This window comes from Macrobrachium rosenbergii, chromosome 45, assembly GCF_040412425.1.
Source record: "Macrobrachium rosenbergii isolate ZJJX-2024 chromosome 45, ASM4041242v1, whole genome shotgun sequence".
NCBI classification, from domain to species: domain Eukaryota; kingdom Metazoa; phylum Arthropoda; class Malacostraca; order Decapoda; family Palaemonidae; genus Macrobrachium; species Macrobrachium rosenbergii.
In genome coordinates, this window is record NC_089785.1 from 19,907,707 (window position 1) to 19,930,206 (window position 22,500).

A 22,500-nucleotide genomic window follows, 5' to 3' on the forward strand; every position below is an offset into this window, starting at 1 on the left:
AGTTAGTGCCGTCAGCACACCTTAAGCGGTGCACTGTAGGCAATACTCAAAGTTCCTAGCAGCGTCCCTTCGGCCCCTAGCTGCAACCTTTTTCATTCCTTTTACTGTACCTCCGTTCTTATTCTCTTTCTTCCGTCTTACTTTCCTCAGCCCTCTTCCAACAATTGTTCCAACATTACTTTCAGCTCTGCATGACCTCATAGGTGCCAGCGCTTGGTATTTGGCCTAATTGTTATATTCCTATTCCAATGTATGTTCTAAAAAGTAAGTATACCTTCGTTTAACCAGACCACTGAGCTGATTAACAGCTCCCCTAGGGCTGGCCCGAAGGATTAGATTTATTTTACGTGGCTAAGAACCAGTTGGTTACCTAGCAACGGGACCTACAGCTTATTGTGGAATCCGAACCACATTACAGCGAGAAATTAATTTCTATCACCAGAAATAAATTAATTCCTCTAATTCTTCATTGGCCGGTCGGAGAATCGAATGCGGGGCCAGCAGAGTGCTAGCGGAGAACGGTACCCACCCGACCAACGAGGAACTGTAAGTTCTAAAGAAAGTGGTCTGCTGAAATATATATATATATATATATATATATATATATATATATATATATATATATATATATATATATATATAATATATATATATATATATATATATATATATATATATATATACGCATGCAGCGTATATTTATAACCACCCATGGTAAATATACAGACTTACAATATAGACATGTATGCATATATAATATACACACAAGCATATATAATATACACATACACACACATACCATACACTTACACCATACACCGCATACTTACGCAAATATACAGAGTACCTACGCACTCGCACACGCAGCATAACGAAAAGTCATAATAAACTCATAATAACTCCATGGAAAGTGGACGACTAAGTGTCTCGTTAATGCCCACGAAAGAGCGTAAATAAACTCTCTGGTAACCAAGAGTACTTTGATAGGACGTTCTTACCCGGGCCGTTGCAACGAGCGTCTAGCACGCGACGCCATGTTACCACTCCCTTCGAGTTCGGGCGGGGATTGGGCGGGACCTACCTACCTACCTTTCCTAACTACCTATAGCTACCCACCTACCTACCATCGCCGCTAAGTTCGTCCTGGGGGTGGTGGTGGTGGGGCAGAAGGGAGAATAAAGACGGAATAGAGAAAGACGTAATAAAGATGGGAGAAATGCGAAAGGAATAGAGAGGAGTAGAAGGCTAAAATACAGAAGGAATGGAGAGAGAGTTCGTCCTGAGGTTGAAGCAAGAATAAAGACGGAATAGCGAAAGGCGTAACGAAGACGGGAGAAATTGGAAAGGAACGCAGAGGAGAAAAATGCTAAAATAAACGGACGGGAAGAAGGAGAGAAAAGAGAGACAGAAAGAACAAGAGACGGAAAGACGAGTTGAGAGAGGCACAAGAAACCAGGAATTAGACGCATAGTAAATCTGAAACTGATTACAACCTGCTTGCTATATTCGTCAAGGGAATTTCTCCCTCTCTCGTTCTTCTTATATTCCGGATTTTTTTCTTTTTATTTTTAAGAACTCGTGAAACGAACAGAAAGAAGAATGAAGAATCTTTTTTTTCAGAATTCCTGAAACTAAGATTTTTTTTCAGAATTCCTGAAAAGTAATTTTTTCGGAATTCCTGAAATGAACAGAAAGGAAAATGAAGATTTTTTTTCAAAATTCCTGAAACAGATTTTTTTCAGAATTCCTGAAATGAACAGAAAGAAGAATGAAGATTTTTGTTCAGAATTCCTGACAGATTTGTTTCGGAATTCCTTAAATGAACAGAAAGAAGAATAAAGATTTTTTTTAGAATTCCTGAAACGTAGATTTTTTTGTCAGAATTCCTGAAATGAACAGAAAGAAGAATGAAGATTTTTTATTCAGAATTCTTGAAACAAACAAAAAAGAAAGATTTTCTTTTAGAATTCCTGAAACGAACGAAAAGAAGAAAGAGGCTTCTTTTTCTTTTAGAATTCGTGAAAGGAAAAGAGAGAAGAAATTATGTTTTTTTTTATTTCCAAATTATCGAAACAGATTCAAAGATTTGCGTCTTTACCCCAGTCCTGAGAGAGAGAGAGAGAGAGAGAGAGAGAGAGAGAGAGAGAGAGAGAGAGAGAGAGAGAGAGAGAGAGAGATTTTTATTTCCAAATAATCGCAAAAAAACTTAAATGAAAAATGCTGAAAAGATTCGCGTCTTTAAGTTGGCTCTGAGAGAGAGAGAGAGAGAGAGAGAGAGAGAGAGAGAGAGAGAGAGAGAGAGAGAGAGAGAGAGCAACAAACATACCTTCGGCTGGCTGAGAGAGAGAGAGAGAGAGAGAGAGAGAGAGAGAGAGAGAGAACTGGCTGAGAGAGAGCAACAAGCATACCTTCAACTGGCTGAGAGAGAGAGAGAGAGAGAGAGAGAGCAACAAACATACCTCCGCCATACTTTCTTGACGACGCGGAACGGTCATTAATGTCATCGCAAAATTTCACGCGATGACGTCACGGGGCATTACGGTGACGTCATAACTGCGTCAATCAGGGGACCATGCGTGACGTCATAATTACGTCAATCACGACGAGAAAGTCATTACAGAGATAATTAGCTCTGAGTTCATGAGGAACAATTCACCTTTGACATTTTAAAAATCGTGGACTAGTTTCAGTTTTCTGTAGAATGGAACTATTGTGCCGGCTTTGTCTGTCCGTCCGCACTTTTTTCTGTCCGCACTTTTTCTGTCCGCACTTTTCCTGTCCGCACTTTATTCAGTCCGCACTTTTTTCTGCCCGAAATTTTTCTATCCGCCCTCAGATCTTAACAAATACTGAGGCTAGAGGGCTGCTAATTGGTATGTTGATCATCCACCCTCCAATCATCAAACATATCAAATTGCAGCCCTCTAGCCTCAGTAGTTTTATTTTATTTAAGGTTAAAGTTAGCCATAATCTTGCGTCTGGCAACGATATAAGCCAGGCCACAACCGGGCCGTGGTTAAAGTTTTATGGTCCGCGGCTCAAACAGCATTATACCGAGACCACCGTAAGATAGATCTATTTTCGGTGGCCTTGATTATACGCTGTACAGAAAACTCGATTGCGCCGAAGAAACTTCGGCGTATTTTTTTACTTTTTTTCACACGAAATGAGCCAGAAGTACTTGAGGAAGTTATATATGAGAGAGTTTACTTTATTCCAGATCCTGAGATCGATCCGCGTGCGGGGGACAAAGATAAGCATTTACTTTTATCACCAAGCTGCGATCGTCCGCAGTCAACTGACCACCTGGTACATATTTCGTTGCTTAGCCCAACAGGGGCATAACTTTTCCCTCTCCACGTGGGATCGAACTCGCGTCTGTAGGTAGCGAAGAGTGGTCGCTAACCACTAGGCCACGGGTCCATTATATATATATATATATATATATATATATATATATATATATATATATATATATACACATATATAAATACATTATATATATATATATATATATATATATATATATATATATATATATATATATAATATACATATGTATGTATACATATATATAAATACATATACAAGTGTGTATGTGTGTTTTATTAAGCACTGCGTGTCTACGTCTGTGTGTATATGTATACACATATTACTATATAACAATAATCCTTAGTTGTATGAATGTATACATATGTATATTTATACTTTTATCCACAACCAAGGCCTCTTTATACGTTATCGTAGTTATGGGCACGCATATTGTAAACCAGAGGACAAAATCAACATAGAAAAGTAATATTTGGGCCAATGTTTCATAGACAGTTGCTATGTATAAAAACTAAAGGTAACTGACTTTGGTCTGTGTGCATAGATAAACGCTGACTATTCTAAGTACGGGTATAACTTCTAAACATAAGAAAGCACTGTTATCACCTTGGATCTTAGTGTACATAGATGAATGCCCAATATTCTGAATACAGGTAACTTCTATACATAGGGGTACAGAGGATACACCTTTCTCATTTACCCTGTCTGTGTGTACATAGAAGGTCCCTAACGAAACTCAAGCACCTTTATATAAACTGATGAAACCTCTTTCTATCTTGCATGTGTACATAGTTGTGTCCTACGTATCATGAGTAAAATCATTAAACTTGAGTTGCTGGCAATTAGTTTCTCACTGATACTCGTCCTGAGACATGTACCAAGTAGTGTTGAATAAATCTAGTGTACATAGATATGAAGTAGGATTACTTAACGTAGTGTATAAACCTTACTAATGTATGCTTACTAGATAGAGTGTACCTAGAGTGTACTGAATGTAGTGAACATAGATACACTAAGAAAGGTTACCTAAACATAGGAAAGTAACTGGGTAACTATGTTAGGTAAATAATAGTTAAAAAGTCTTTTACTAAATAAGGCTACATAAAGAAAGTGTGTGCATAGACTTGTACTATGCGATCTATGGATAATTAGTAGTCTAACATCGAGATATTAAGTAAAAATAACTAAACAGTGTACATAGACTTGTTAAAAATGCTCATAGTATCGCGAGAAACAAACCTGTACAAATATAGTTATTTTTTAAATATATATTTTTACTGTAACGTAACTGTGGATTTGTTGCTACACAGATTTGTATAAAGAAAATCTAACTAAATATATTCTATGCAGACACCTAGTTAGTATTCTAGTGTATGATGACACATACTAACTAAAAATAACTAGAACAGTGCCAGGCACCTAGTAAAGTATTCTAGTGTATGATGACACACAATAACTAAAAATAACTAAAAGCGTACAGTCACGCTAAAAAATACCATACCTAAACACACACAAAAATAAACGACGACTAATCTAGCATACTCTACAACTCTTGTACTGCACAGACTAACTAAAAAAACTTGAAAAAAGGTCATCAGAGGTCAAGGTCAACCATAAACACACACAGGGGGGGTCAACTGTCGAAATTTACCTGGGGTCTTCCCGCTGCTCGGGGTTGGAGAACATAGGACTGCGCACATCGGGTTGGCTGAGGCGGGCCGACCCGCCCATAGCAGCGCTCAACATCTTGTTGTTGTAGTTTTGTTTTGCTTGTTGTACGAGTGTTGTACAGGGAGTGATGGACGGCTAAGGTTCGATTGACACACTCGCCACTACAGGTTTCGACGACACTACCTGTTCGGGAGGGAGAGAGGAAGAAGAAGAAGTTATTCGGAGGTCTTTCTGCATTACAATTCAGTCATTTAATTTTAGCCGTAAAATAAAATTATTTTATATATTGGCACTGAGATGAGGTCATAAAAAACTGCAATTTATTTCTAGCCACAAAATAAAATAATTTTATATATCAGAGCTAAGATGAGATCATTTAGCTTTGGTAATAAAATATAATATTTGAATTTCAGCCATGAAACAAAATAATTTTATATATTAGCACTGAGATGAGGTCATTTACCTTTAGTAATAAAAACTGCAATTTAATTCTAGCCACAAAATAAAATAATTTTATATATCAGAGCTAAGATGAGATCATTTAGCTTTGGTAATAAAATATAATATTTGAATTTCAGCCATAAAATAAAACAATTTTATATATTAGCACTGAGATAAGGTCAGTTACTTTCAGTAATAAAAAACTGCAATTTAATTCTAGCCACAAAATAAAATAATTTTATATATCAGAGCTAAGATGAGATAATTTAGCTCTGGTAATAAAATATAATATTCGAATTTCAGCTATAAAATAAAATAATTTTACATATTAGAGCTAAGATGAGATCATTTACCTTTACTAATAAAATACAATAATTTTATTTTAGCCATAAAATAAAATAATTCTATATATGAGCACTGAGATGCGGTCATTTAACTTTAGTAATAAAATACAGTCACTTAATATATTATCACTGAAATACAACTAATTAATTTTAGCATTAAAACATAGTCATTTAACACGTTAGCATTAACATATAATATACACTGACGCTTAAAATAGTCTTTGTACACTCTGCATCAAAATTCACTCATTTGATTGCTGGCATTAGAACAAGTTCCTTTCAAACTTTTAGCATTAAAACCCAATTGTTTAATAATATGTTGGCATTACAATGAGGTCATGCAGTGGTCTGTTGGCATTAATGTTGAGTCATTCCACTAGTGGATCCGGGGAGGGGGCAGGGCACCTGGGCACGTGCCCCACCCATGAAAAATATTTAAATAAATATTGAAGATTTGGATAACAACAACATAAATGAGAAATATAAAAATGGGAAAAATCTAAAATCTATTATAGAAATAAAATTTTGAGAGAAAAGATAATAATATAAATGTGTGTGTGTGTATGTGTGTATGTATGTATGTATGTATAATTTGAAATTTTTCAGGATCGTCTAGTGAGTCATTCAATTGATCTGCTGGCGTTACAAATAGCTTGTCTAGTGTCTTTTGACACTAAAATTCAGTCATTTGATACAAGCTGGTTTTAAAATTCAGTTTTCTGATATCTGTTCGCTTTGAAATTCTGTCATGTAATAAATTGTTGGTTTCAAAATTAAAATAGCACAGTAATATTTTAATATTACAAGTATTTCAAGAAATGAACGACCGACCTTAAAATAGAGTAAAGTTAAAATCGGTTGCCACTTAATTTTATAATCTAATAAAAATTCTGTCATTTAATAATAGGTTGGCATTCAAATTCGGTCACTGAATAAATGTCGGCACTGAAATGCATTCATTTAACGGCGTTGGAATTAAAAATTGTTTGGCATAGTTACTGGATGATAATATCCGATGGTTTCAAAAGGTACGCCGTAGAAGGCGTAGAAGGAGGGATGCAAGTTGACAGCATTTACTCAAATGCTGTCATTGAAACAGCATTAAAACGCGGTCATTTAATACGTTCTCATTTAAACTGGGGCATCATTTTCAGACTGCAAACATACTTGCGCATTCAACAGGAGTAATGGAGTGGGATATCAAATTTAGGTCGCGGGCCAAGCCCTGGGACCTATGAGATCGTTCCGCACTGAAATGAAACTGAAACTGAAAGGTGAAATTTGAAAGGCGCAAAAGGAGGGAAAACCTCGCAGCCGCACTATGAAACGACACTTAGGAGACGGTGGACAGTAAGACGGAAGAATGAGAATATGAACGGAGGGTGGATGATCAACATAACAATTTGCAGCCCTCTAGCCTCGGTAGCTTTTGAGATCTGATGGCGTACAGACAGACAAAAAGTCGCCTCAATAGTTTTCTTTTACAGAAGACGGAAAGGGTGCACGAACCTGGGAAAACAGAAGACAAGGTCGAATTCCGTATGAAAATGAACGTCAATTCCACATAAACACCTTTGAGATACAAGGATTCAACTTTGAAGTCATTGTCATCCCTCTCATTTATCATTTCCATTTTCCCCACTTCCTTTTAATCGATTCCTTTCCCTCCTTATTCGTCTTCTTCCTTCTTCCTACTTGTCTGACATACAGTCAGCGAGGAGGCATGTCACAACTCGATGCCAACTATTCGCAACATGACTAAGAGAAGTTAACTGTCAAGCGTTTCCTTTTTCCACGGCGAATTCTAATCGTCGTGTTGATGACTCTTTCGCCTGGTCCTACTGGTTGCTACTAGGTCCTACTAGGTGTCGCTATCTTGATGTTTCTTTCTTTCTTTGAATGGTGACTGAGCGTGAATGACCGCTTTCTGTTGAGGGGGGAACACTGTCACATTGCATAGTAAACAGTAGTCTTTCAATAGTCTTCCATTCTCCTACTATGAACTTCTTAATGGTCTTGTCGATTTGTTACTTATGTCGACGTCCATACGTTCAATAATTTGTATACCTGTTTTTGATGAACAAAGCTTCATAACCTCATGTATTCAAGACTTGTATTGACGTTTATTTGTATGTATTTATGTGTATATATATATACATAAATATATATATATATATATATATATATATATATATATATATATATATATATATATATATATATATATTAATAATTTATTTGATATTTCCTGTTTTATTGTCTCTCCACACACAAGCAATTCAGTCTCGCGATTAGCCCTGTGACGCTTTTTCCTAAGGTATGAGTCAGTAATAATAATAATAATAATAATAATAATAATAATAATAATAATAATAATAATAATAATAGGTAAGGACATTAGCATCATCATTCTTCCTACCCCATTCCTCTCGTTAGCATTTTTCGGGCCTGGGCTAGAAAAGGGTATGTGGTTAACCGCTTCTGGATTAGCCAATTTGACTCCGTTTACAAACAAGTATCATAATTCTATTATTATTATTATCATTATCATCATTATTAGTATTATTAATTATAAAATATATAGGCAACTGATCATTCCTTCATTTCAAATCAAATATATCAACCTACAGCCTTTAATAAGGTTTCAAATCTAACTTAATATTAAAAATATCTCTTCAGCTTTAATCAGAAGGTGTCAAAGAACAAAGTTCACCTCTACTTTTTTTTTCTAAGAAATCGGAACACATATCAGACCCTTTCCTTCCCACTCACAAGAGCATTAAGAGATCAGCCAGACCTTATTTCTAAGACAAAAATAGATTTAATCCAGTTTCAGCTTTTTTATATATTGGAATAAATAACAAGGTATTTTCTGTAAATATACTCAAGTGGCTCTTTAGGTTTTAATACAGCATATTTAGTAAATGATAAGATGCTTTCTGCCTCGCTTCATAGCTGATAAAATACTTCACTTATGATACTGCAAAGCAAGAAGATATGTCAAGAGATTCCTACTATCTCATTTCAGCGAAAGCAAGATGCAGAACTGACCTGCTACCCGCTTTTACAAAGACTTCCTTAGTCCTACTTTTTACAAAATCAACACATATTACAGACATTATTTCTAAGACACGGACTGGACCTAACACCTCCTTCCTACTTTGTAAAATAATAGGCAAATAAGTTACCTTGAATCTCAAGCGATTTAAGTAATATCTCTCATCATATTTATAAGGAAACTCGTCACATGCAGGATTCGAACCGGTGCCTGGATTAGAAACGACAATAAACAGTGACTTTGACCATTGAGCCATCGAGAGAGTTAACATATCAAAAACATTAACTACTTTCTGTATTTCCCATTACCTTCTGTTAATTCTTTCAAATAAGCACCATAATATTCTTCAGAAGATTGAATTTCAAATCAATGGCCGCTGTGGTGGGCTTGTACCATATGAATAGGGTTCATCTTCTGCATAATAATAATAATAATAATAATAATAATAATAATAATAATAATAATAATAATAATAATAATAATAATAATAATAATAATAATAATAATATCACAGTCTTTCTAATAGAATCTTTCTGCCTATTTAAAGACACTTTAAATACAGACAAAACTCACAGCCATGGCATTACCACAAGGGTAAATCTTCTGCATAATAATAATAATAATAATAACAACAACAACAGATTCTTTCTAACAGAATCTTTCAGCCTATTCAAAGAGAAAGGCAACAGAAAACTGACCCCTATATTTGAAAGACAACTATTCAGCAGAAACCTGAATCACAGACACAGCTCTCACAGCCGCGGCATCACCGCAAGACAAAGAAGAGTCCACTGGAGCCCTGACATTTAACAGAACCGGAGTTATCAATTATTTCTACTTAACCTTTCTTTTTGGAAAGACAGAGGGGAAGAGCAGCAATAGACAGATTAAAGAAGTTGGACGTGGAAAAGTAGTTAGAGAAGATGGATAGGTGGCAAGGATGAGACAGAGTATTTTGAAGGAGTTATCATTGTTATTATTAGGTCATCGAAGCCAGTCACCGAGTCAGAACGCGTGGTCGCAATGAGATGGAGATGAAAGGAATTATGGGAGATGTACAATGAGATGAGAAATGAAAGTAGTTGGATGAGATATACAATGAGATGAGAAATGAGAGAAGTTAAATGAGAAATACAATGAGATCGGGAACGAAAGTAGTTAGATGAGATATACAATGAGATGAGAAGTGAAAGTAATTGGATGAGATATACAATGAGATGAGAAATGAAAGTAGTTAGATGAGATATACAATGAGATGAGAAATGAAAGTAGTTGGATGAGATATACAATGAGATGAGAAATGAAAGTAGTTGGATGAGATATGCAATAAGATGAGAAATGAAAGTAGTTGGATCAGATATACAATGAGCTGAGAAATGAAAGTAGTTAGATGAGATATACAATGAGATGGGAAATGAAAGTAGTTAGATGAGATATACAAAGAGATGAGAAATGAAAGTAGTTGGAGGAGATACACAATGAGATGAGAAATGAAAGTAGTTAGATGAGATATACAAAGAGATGAGAAATGAGATCGGAAATGACAGGAGTTATATGATATACAATGAGATGAGAAATGAAAGCAGTTGGAGGAGATACACAATGAGATGAGAAATGAAAGAAGTGAGATAAGATGTACAATGAGACGAGAAATGAAAGTAGTTAGGTGGGATATACAAAGATTTGAGAAATGAAAGTAGTTGAATGAGATATACAATGAGATCGGAAATGAAAGTAGTAATGCAAGAATAAAATGAGATGAGAAATGAAAGTAGTTGGATGAGATGTACAAAGAGATGAGAAATGAGAAAAGTTAAATGAGAAACACAACGAGATCGGAAATGAAAGGAGTTATGTGAGATACACAATGAGATGAGAAATGAAAGTAGTGAGATGAGATAAGCAATGAGTCGACAAATGAAAGTACTGAGATGAGATAGGCAATGAGATGACAAATGAAAATAGTTATTCGAGACATACAAGGAGTTGAGGAATGGCTGTAGTTAGATAAAACCCTGAGACCACAAATGAAAGTACCGAAATGAGATATACGATGCAATCGGAAATGCGAGTAGTTACGGGAGACAAACTGAGAGAAGGAATTAAATTTCTTATTCAGGGAAACATTCAAATATATCAATATTTTTCCGCCGAATGCCAAAAAATGCAACGAATCGGACAGCGACTGCTAAAAGGAAAAATAAAGCAGTCTGAACTGGTAAGTCAAAAAGACAGTATTTAAGACAGTGGTTCTCAACCTTGGGGGCTCTCCCCCCTAGGGGGACAGCAATTTCCAGGGGAGGCGAGAGCCCTATGGAAAAATGAAAAATTCTCTAATTATATTCGTTATTCTCTTAACAAGAGTGAGAAACTAATATTCAGAAGCTTATGAAAAATGCAAAATCTGGGAGGGAATTTTACTCATAGATGCAAGGGGGGCGTGGAGGGGGCGTGGTAATAAAAAGAATAAGAACCGCTGATTTAAGAGCTCAATAAATCTCAAAATTTTATATTATAATGATCACTAATGATCAGTCAACATCAAAGGGAAACGTATATTATCAAATTTCCAAGGAAAATGTGATAAATACCACCATTTTCAATGAAAAGGCAATAAATTCTGCACTTACAAGGCAATGAATAACAGGACTTTACTATGAACATTAAATTCCTGAAGTTATTTAGCAATAAATCCCAGAGTTTACAGAGCAACAAATTCTCAAACCCAATGACTACAGTTCAAGCCACAATTTGAAAGGCAACACATTGGACTGTCTAACACTAAGGCAATAAATCCAGAATACAAAGAAATACAATAAATTCCAGACCAGCAATAAATTCCGGAATTTAACCGAAATAATAAATTCCACCTTTAATTACAGCAATAAATTCCAGAATTTACTTGGAGGAATAAATTCCAATTTTAATTGGAGCAATAAATTCCGCAATTTACTTGGAGCAATAAATTCCAGAAGGTATACCGAACAATAAATTTAAGAATTTACACAAAGCAATAAATTTTTGAACCTAAACGAAGCTGTAAATTCAAGAATTTACTTGGAACAATAAATTCCAGAAAGCAAACAAGGCAATAATTTCCAAAATATCTACATAGCAATAAATTCCAGGAATTACTTAGAGCAATGAATTCCAGAATTCGACCGAGTTAAAATTTCCACTACCTAAATATCCAGATTTATCGAATTTACTGGTGAAATGAACGAACCCATAATTTAAAAAAAAAAAATAGCAATAAACTCCATAAATGAATGAAAAAATAGAGAAAATAAATGCCAGAATTTTAAAGGTTAAAGGAAAAGAATGTTCCCGGGATTTCGACATTTAACTCGGATGACATTAGCCAAAGATTCCAGTTGCAGACTCTCTCTCTCTCTCTCTCTCTCTCTCTCTCTTAAAGGAATGTGTATGCATGTGACACTCTAAGCTTGTTTTACTCTTTCTCTCTCTCTCTCTCTCTCTCTCTCTCTCTCTCTCTCTCTCTCTCTCTCTCTTAAAGATATGTCTATGTGCATGTGAAAGTCTAAGCTTGATTTACTCTCTCTCTCTCTCTATTATGAATCTGTGTGCTTAAGATTTAGATGTCGCCCAATTATAATAATGATTCCTTGAATAATGTCATAAAATGTCTCTCTCTCTCTTTCTCTTGTTTGCATTCCCACCCTCTCTCTCTCTCTCTCTCTCTCTCTCTCTCTCTCTCTCTCTCTCTCTCTCTCTCTCTCTCTCTCTCCCTCTATCGACCCTCCGCTTGCCCTTCAAATAATCGGAAACGTCTCAGTTTCAAGAACGAGAACGCTCGTGAAATCTTCAGGAATACTTGTACGAAAAATGGCGTTACGATAAAACATATGATAAAAGCTTGTTACACCAAAAATATTACCAAGTGAATTGTGTTTGCACTTTGAGACTTTAAAAGAGGATCAGTGAGTTAGAGCTGGAGTTTATTTGTATACACACATACGTATATGTACATACACAAGCAAACACACACATATATATATATAATGCAAACATATATATATATATATATATATATATATATATATATTGCAAAATGAGCTCTGTACTAACACCCTGTGAAACCAAATACCCATTTACAAATCAAACTATCTGACCCCTTGAAAAAAAGCCCTCGTGCAAGTGGGTCTGCCCCCTACTTCTGCTCTCTAAATTCACTTCACGCATTCTCCCCCTTCTCCATTCGGTTCTATCACGCAAACGTTCGCTTGAATTACCTACATCCCCCTCTCTCTCTCTCTCTCTCTCTCTCTCTCTCTCTCTCGTCGTACTGGATGTCAAATCTCCCCAGCTCTCTGCATCTTACACTTCTAGAGTCGAAGCATTCCTTGGAGAGAGAGAGAGAGAGAGAGAGAGAGAGAGAGAGAGAGAGAGAGAGAGAGAGAGAGAGAGAGAGAGAGGCTTGCTTGCACCAGATGGACATCAAGACCTCTTCTTTTTGATGGACATTATAAGTTATGCGGAGAATATTGTAGTCAGACCGAATGGATTATGAAATTTCTATTAAGTATATAAATATATATATATATATATATATATATATATATATACATATATATTTATATACACTCACACATAGACATATAAAACAAGCGTCGCCACAGAAACTAATGCTCATAAAACTGTCAAAAACCAAAAAGAGACTCCCATTCATTTTTTCCAGCCATGAAATTCCCAGACACAACTCAGGCAGAAGATTTACACTGTAGCTCCTCCCCTACCCCGGTCCAACTCCCCCCTTCCCCCGCCTCTCTCTCTCTCTCTCTCTCTATCTGTTTCTGTTTCTCTCTCTCTCTCTCTCTCTCTCTCTCTCTCTCTCCGTCAAGTTCCACAGGGACATTCCTTCCTCATGCAAATGAGGCCGGAGATATTGCCGAGTTTATTCACAATCCGATATATATACTGAAAGTTTCGCATCCGGAGGTTTTTTTTTTTTTTTGCCGACAGACGAAAAAGGGGGGGGTTTAAGTGAAATGGGGAATCAGGACGACACTGAAACGGCGTTTATAAAATATTTTTGTTTTTCTTTTTTTATAAATATTACGTGTTTATTTTTCTTTAAGGCAAGAGTGAGAAGTGACTGGTTGATATTTCATAATAATGTGATGGATGTTTTGCTGTCCATCTCTCGAGCAAACGTTATGTCTTTCTACACGAACACACACACACACATAAATATATATATATATATATATATTTATTTATGTATGTACAAATATTATACATATATAGTGTATATATAATATATATATATATATGTACGTGTATAGATATACATATATACACACACATATATATACATATATCTTTGTATAAGTATATATTATAACATGATTTATATAAATTATTTGCACATTCAGATGTACACACACACATAATATATATATGTATATATATATATATATATATATATATATATATATATATATATATATATATGTATATATATACAGAGAGAGAGAGAGAGAGAGAGAGAGAGAGAGAGAGAGAGAGGCGCTGAAGCCAGTTCCCTGAAAGACGACAATGCAGGACCGCTTCTTCAGTGAACCACACTTTATTTATCGAAGTTTCTCTCTTGCGTTGCGTTCTTCTCTTCGCCTCCACGCATAAATCGTTTCTCCTTCTTTCGGATTTTCTTTTCTGGCCTGGAGACGGAGAAAGTTGTCCATTAGCTGGGAGACCGGAGCAATATAGACTCCGAATACCTTTCAAAGTCATGCCGGTAAATTATCTAGGTAGACGCATTATTATTATTATTATTATTATTATTATTATTATTATTATTATTATTATTATTATTATTATTATTATTATCACTGTGCCAGTAAATACATCCAGACAAGTATTATTATTATTATTATTATTATTATTATTATTATTATTATTATTATTACCACTGTGCCAATGAATGCATCTAGGCAGACGTATTATTATTATTATTATTATTATTATTATTATTATTATTATTATTATTATTATTACTGTGCCAGTAAATACATCCAGACAGAAGTATTATTATTATTATTATTATTATTATTATTATTATTATTATTATTATTATTTTTGCGCCAGTGAATGCATCCAAACAGAAGTATTATTATTATTATTATTATTTATTACTGTAACTGTAAATACATCCAGACAGACGTATTATTATTAATAAATATTATCATTATTATTATTATTATTATCACTGTGCCAGTAAATACATCCAGGCAGAAGTATTATTATTATTATTATTATTATTATTATTATTATTATTATTATTATTATTATTATTATTAATATTATTGAGCCAGTGAATACATCCAGGCAGACGTATTTATTATTATTATTATTATTATTATTATTATTATTATTATTATTATTATTTGACGAGTTTAAAAAGCCTCTAATTTTCACAATATCAAACACCCTCCAAACCTTGGAAACCAAGAAAGGAAATGGATTTCAACAAACCATTTCGTAAATAAATACGAATCAACAAATAAATTCAATATAAGTCCTGATACTGTAACGTCAAACCACAAAAACAAAATTGGACGTACAAACAATTAACCCACGAAATTAGGCAGCTGTACACATTACCCGATACACAGATGAGCGTTCAAAATTATACCAAGTTGCCAAACCCAATGGTCAATTATTGGTTTAATGAGGCATTCATACCCTTCACTCCCAGGATGTGGAATTCACTGCGATTCTGTGTTTCTGAATCGCAGTACCGTGCTTGTTTTGGCTAGAAAGGACCGAATTGGTGCCGCAAACATGATGCAAAATGCTATTGACTTCAATAGCTAATAATGTCCTTGGGGTTTCATTGGCCAAGTATAATCCAATCAAAGCATTAAAAGAGGTATACCGTATACAAGTTATATAAATCTAAAGTACTGCTTCGTAATAATCTACGTTCGCATCGTCAGACCTACAAGGTTTCATTGGCTAATTATAATCAAAAGTCAAAGCATTAAAAGAGGTATATAAGTAACATAAATCTAAAGTACTGCTTCCCAGGAATCGACGGCATTTCGCATCGTCAAAACCACAGTACCGCCTCTAACACTTCCAGAGGAAGACGTCACTTCTCTAGCGTCGGCACGTAACAAAAAAACATGGAGGGAGGGAGGAATGTCTCAAAAGAGTTGCCAAATTCCTCCACTTTTCGGAGGAATTCCTTCGCCTGTAGTTCTTCCGAATCGGTGCCAAGGGCTTCGCACGACGTTGGCGACCCTTTGCAACAGTTTCCCTAGTACCCTCACGTAGGTGAAATGCCAGTGCAAGAACAACAACAACAAAAACAAACGACGGTGTATGTCTAAAAGGGCAAATGGCAACTCGAGACGATTTCGTTGAGCGATTGGGTTTAACACAGATGTCCCGTAAATAGAAAGGCTATATGCGTTACTCTGTATATTGAATATTAATAAGATTGTGATCTGTAACAACTGTCTCTTGGTATAAAGGCAAACAATTATTAGAACCTTCGATTTTATCGAAATTCCGACCAACGACGCTGAAAGGATGAGTTCACACCAGAGTCCAGATCAGACATTTCTTTCTCGGTGATACTTTGGCTTGTTATCTACGCGTCGCCTCCGAAGTGCTAGTTCTCAACATGGCGGAAGCTCAATGGGACGCCGTGTTTAGTACTAGCCCCTCGGGAATCAAAGATATCGTTTATTAATATAATTTGTCGACCATACAATAGAGAAAACGGTGTATATAACAAGCCAAAGTAGCACCTATTTCTTTATTTTCTTTGTTGATGTCAGTGATAGCCTGCGAGTCTCGCTAGCGAGAGATTCCGATCGAGGACGGAGTGGTCTGGGCACGTACCGTTAAATGCTGTGAGCCTTTGGTGGCCTAAGTAGTGAATTATACACCTGCCCTGTTATTATTATCATTAGTCAAGCCAAAACTTAATTGGAAAAGCAAAATGCTACAAGCCTAAGAGCCCTTATAGGAGAAAGCAGAAGTAGAGAATAAATAACAACAAAACCAGATGAGGTAAAATAATGAACCAGTTCAGTCAACATACATTTGCACCAAATTTGAACTTGTGATGTTCCATAGATTCAGCTACACAAGTAGGGAAGATCATTTCATTAATTGGTCACAAAAGAATAGGCAAGAATGTTGGAATTAAATGCGTATCTGGTATTACGTTGTGGATGGTATCCTAGTCTGGGGAGATCTGAATGCAAAGGATAATCAAAAGTAAACAAGTTAAAAATCCGCCGAAGTTTCTTCGGAGTAATCGAGTTTTCTGTACAGCGTATAATGCTGTATGAAACTCTCAGCTGCTCTCTGTACAGCGTATAATGCTGTATGAAACTCTCAGCCATGGCCCATGAAACTCTCAGCCGCGGCCCATGAAACTTTCAGCAACGGCCCAGTGGTGGCATGAGTTGTCGGCACCCATAGCGGTGCCAGACGCACGATCGTGGCTAACTTTAGCCTCAATTAAAATGAAAACTACTGAGGCTAGAGGGCTGCAATTTGGTATGTTTGATGATCGGAGGGTGGATGATCAACATACTAAATTGCAGCCCTCTAGCCTCAGTAGTTTTTTAAGATCTGAGGGAGGACAGAAGACTGAAAAGAGATTTTATAAAGCACGAACAATGAGCTAACCGAAATTAGTAGCAGATATCAGTACTTACTAAGATCTGGAAGAAGAAATTTAATATGAAAGTCTTATTAGTTGTTATCCAGTGCTTTAAGATTTGAAGAATTAAAACATTTCTTCTTGAAAGTTCTTCAGAAGTCTTAAAATATTTCCTCAGCATTCCAGTATTTTTGTGTAACTGAAGAATAGATAGACCAGAGGTGTTCCTCATAAGTGAGTTTCCATTCAAGAATGACGCTTGGAATTTTGAGTGTGTTTAAGTAGTGAAAAAAATCTGAGGGGGGCCAGGTAGGAGAAGGGGAGGTGGTGAAAACTCTTTGTCCTAACACTGCTAACAATCATATTTTAAATTTCATTGGGATCTTTCCTAGATAGCGACCCCCAAGGGTTTTAACCCGGTGTGTATCCACCTTCGCGGCGTGTTTAGTACAAGGCCCGTTGGGGATTACCGTAATAACATAAACAAAAGACTGTAAATATCCTAAAGATAATGACCCCCAGGGATTTTTAGTCCTAGATAACGACCCCCGAAAACCCTTGGGGGTCACTATCTAGAAAGATCCTTTTGTTGGAGTTCAGTTTTGTTGAATTGAACTGAATAGAGAATTTAGGCCAAAGGCAAGCGCTAGGACCTATGAGGTCATTCAGCGCGGAAAGGGAAATTGACAGTAAAAGGTTTGAAAGGTGTAACCAGGAGAAAACCTCGCAGTTGCACTCTTTTAAGAGAATCTGTAACTATACAGAGGTCTGTAATCAGGAGATGGGGTCGAGGCAAAGAGAGTAGGATCATCTGCATAAGCAACCAACTAATTTTCTAATCCAGACCAAATTTGATGTGTCAACAACATAATCAGTAGCGAACAAAGAACACTATCTTGAGGTACACCAGAGATTGCTTTCCTGCAGTCAAAACAGAACCCATCAAAATCTGTCTCCTGAAGTCACTATAATGCCCATCAAAAACTGTCTCCTGCAATCACTATAGTGCCCATCAAAAATTATTTCCTGCAGTCACTATAGTGCCTATCAAAAACTATCTCCTGCAATCACTATAGTGCCCATCAAAAACTATTTCCCGCAGTCACTAAAGTGCCCATCAAAAACTATTTCCTGCCGTCACTAAAATGCCCATCAAAAACTTTTTCCTGCCGTCACTAAAGTGCCCATCAAAAACTATCTCCTGCAATCACTATGGTGCCCATCAGAAACTATCAATTAGCTAAAAATTCAGTGATAATACAAGGAAATTCTTCCCAGTTCCAAACTGTCCAATTTCGAAAACTAGGGCACCATAATTAGCACGGCCAAAAACAGCACTTAAAAGTCAAAATCAATCATCAGACCTTCACGACCGCAATCTAGGAATTTCTGTACAACACTGGAAACCCAAAGTATACCACAAGCACCCACGAGCTTGCAAAAGCAAAGCTGGAAACTGTGGAACAGCTGATTACTCTCAGCATGGACATCCAAACGATCATAGGCAAGGCATGAAATACCACTCCAATAGTTAGATAATGGAGTAAAATTACCAATTCCCCAACATGTATAAAAAGGACCCAATCTGGCTACCGTACGAAAAATACCAAAAAAAAAAAAAAAAGGAAAAATGCCAATTGGGTCTGTACCCCTACACGTATCAAGGTCAAGTATTCAGACTCACGTTTCAGTTCATGCATAAACACTCGGAAACTGTCTATACAGTTACAGACTCGTGCAAAATATTCTTAACTATGCCCATCTCACTACTCAAACAAAATTTCATAACTATGATTCTTGTGCATTTTATAGGAATAACTTAGAGAGAGAGAGAGAGAGAGAGAGAGAGAGAGAGAGAGAGAGAGAGAGAGAGAGAGAGAGAGAGAGAGATAGCTACTATTTTCTTAAATGTATGTATATATATACATATATATTATACACACACACACACACATATACACACATATATATATATATATATATATATATATATATATATATATATATATATATATATATATATATATATGACTCAGTACTCGATGTCATTCACCTCACCTGCCTAGTGAATATCCTAAGATCGATCCCATTCGGGAAGAAACGACCTAGATCCTTTTTCATTAGAAACCCATTTAACCATTTCTTGACCTAGGTAATCACCCCTGTAACTGAGAGTTAATTAAATGTGGTTGGCCATAGCCAGGAGTAAGGAGAGTACGAGGCTAACAGCTCCCAAGGGCATCTATTTAATTCCGCCAAGCACGGCTTTCCTGTGCTTTTACTTTCATAAATCTCCTCTCATCGCCAGCATGCGTTCTCTTAGTTCTCAACCATACAGGTCTGGGTCTTCCAGATCTTATGATGCTCACAGGACCTCAGCTAACACCTTCATCTAGTATTATCAAATCGACAGAATTTCGTGGACATGTTTCATTATCATAAAAATCTGGTCTATTGCAGGCATGAGAGAGAGAGAGAGAGAGAGAGAGAGAGAGAGAGAGAGAGAGAGAGAGAGAGAGAGAGAGGAAATCCGGATCAGTCTAGACTTCTATGTAATCTCACTTTCGCATGCAACTTCGGTCTAGGTTATTCCAAATTTTACGGATCCTCAGGAGAACCTGAGCTGGATATCATTGTTCCTCAATGCCTAAATGCTGCAACCTCATTAACACTTTCTCAATCTTAGTCTCTTTTCATCCCTTTGTGCACAGTCTATCTTCATTCTTCCGTTTGCCTTAGATTTATCTTAAGTCCCATCTCCAAACACATAATGCATTCTGTTAAACTAGCTTCGTAAACCTGATGGTGTTTTGCTGATGAAGACTACATCTATATATATATATATATATATATATATATATATATATATATATATATATATATATATATATATATATATATATATATATATATATATAAATTAAGCCTGTCAATTTTCCGTCTTCAGCCACTTCTGTTCATTTTAAAATTAATAACAAGATGGACAAACAGCAAAGGTGACCTTACTCTACACTGTAGCACCCCCAATTTACTGCAAGTCCACTTGACAAGACCCCCATCAACATTAAATTTGCAGGTGTTTCTCTCATGGACGATTTCAAATAGCTTTACATATTTAACAGGATCACTGTGCTGACGTAAGCGCCAGCCCACGCCGCAGTAAAAGGTCATATTCACATGTCGGCAACTTATCGCGCACACATCACGGTAACATATGTCATGAACACAGTAAAACATAATTATCATAAACATAGTAGAAACATGTCATAAATGTAGTATAAACATGTCATAAACATAGTAGAAACATGTCATAAATGTAGTATAAACATGTCATAAACACAGAAGAAACATGTCATAAACACAGTCAAACATGTCATAAGTACAGTAAAACATGTCATAAACACAGTAAAACTTGTCATGAACACAGTAGAAACATGTATAAACATTGTAAAACATATAAACGTAGAAGAAACATGTCATAAAACACAGTAGAAACATGTCATAAACACAGTAGAAACATGTCGTAAGTACAGTAGAAAAATGTCACAGACACATTAGAAACATGTCATAAACACAGTAGGAACATGTCATAAACACAGTAAAACATGTCATAAAACACAGTAAAACATGTCATAAACACAGTAAAACATGTCATAAAACAGTAGAAACATGTCATAAACACAGTAGAAACATGTCATAAAAACATGTCGGAAACTTATCCCATACACATCACAAAGAGGTTGAACACAAGTCAACAACTTATTGTCAATTCTAACCAGTGACTCTTACGATTATCTCACCTTTGCCAAAAGGTTCGTTCTCCACGTACGGTCGCTGACTTATTCTTGACCTGTTTGAGACACGCATGCGATAAGTTGCCGACACGCGTTTATGACATGTTTCACTGAAGTGTGGATGTATCCTGAACCCTCCCATAACATTGGACTGTGGACGCCCTCGAATGTCTTCTCGTAATCAACAAACGCCATTAGGAGACTCGTAAGGTCAATAACAGCTCTCTCTCTCTCTCTCTCTCTCTCTCTCTCTCTCTCTCTCTCTCTCTCTTCTCTCTTATATATACATAAAAGAGAGAGAGAAAGAGAGATAAGAAATTAAAAAATAAACAATAACAAGAAATGAACTTACAAAAACACAAAGCCAGAGTCCCAGGAAGCAACGAGAGCTATTATTATTCCACGAGGCTTTGATCCACATTCTCGTAAATAGTGTTCCAAGGATACAATTATCTATTGATGGTCTCTGTCTCGATGAACTTCTCTTTGTGTGCCACTCCCCCCCCCCACCCCCTCCCTAACCCCCAACCCCAACTTCGAGTGTGCTCTTTCTAGAAGCAACGTTCTAATCCATTTTTTCCATTTATCTCATTCCAACTTGTGTTCTCCCAAATGTCGTCTGTGTGACTGAACTTCTACGAAGGCCGTCGGGGCGGGCAACTGAATGGGAAAGGAGCATGGAACGATAAGAGAGCAGGTACTTCAGCGATGCAAACTTGCAGAACTCAGCATCTGGGGAAACAGAGGCAAGAGTAGAAATCCAAGATTTTCGGTTGACAAGAAATATTAGTTGAAGCATTTTTTATGAAGAAAGTTATGGACATTTTTAAGGCGTCTTCTATATAGAAGGGGAATATAGATATGTAGAGTTTAGGCCAGAGGCCAAGCACTGGGACCTATGAGGTCATTCAGCGCTGAAACGGAAATTGACAGTAAGAGGTCTGAAAGGTGTAACGGGGAAAACCTCGTAGTTGCACTATGAATCCATTGTTAGGAGAGAGTGAAGAGTAAGTGGAAGAAAGAGAATATGAACGGAGGTACAGCAAAAGGAATGAAAGAGGTTGCGGCTAGGAGCCGAAAGTACGCTGCAAAGACCCTGAAGTAATGCCTACAGTGCACCACACATTTATTTTCTGTTTCAGTAAATTAATTAATACATCATTTCCACTGTACAGTCACATCACAAACACATAACCATTTACTTCATTGACATACTTT

General features: G+C 36.2%; 1 protein-coding gene across 4 annotated transcripts in view; it reads right to left on the reverse strand.

Moving 5' to 3' along the window:
- Hk (Hyperkinetic) overlaps positions 1–22,500 on the reverse strand; it is a 489,203-nt gene that overhangs the window by 346,737 nt on the left and 119,966 nt on the right. For all 4 annotated transcript variants that reach the window (XR_010850478.1, XR_010850481.1, XR_010850477.1 and 1 more), the window contains exon 2: positions 4,982–5,184. The gene's annotated coding sequence lies outside the window, so the exon portion shown is untranslated. The remainder of the gene's footprint in view (positions 1–4,981; positions 5,185–22,500) is intronic.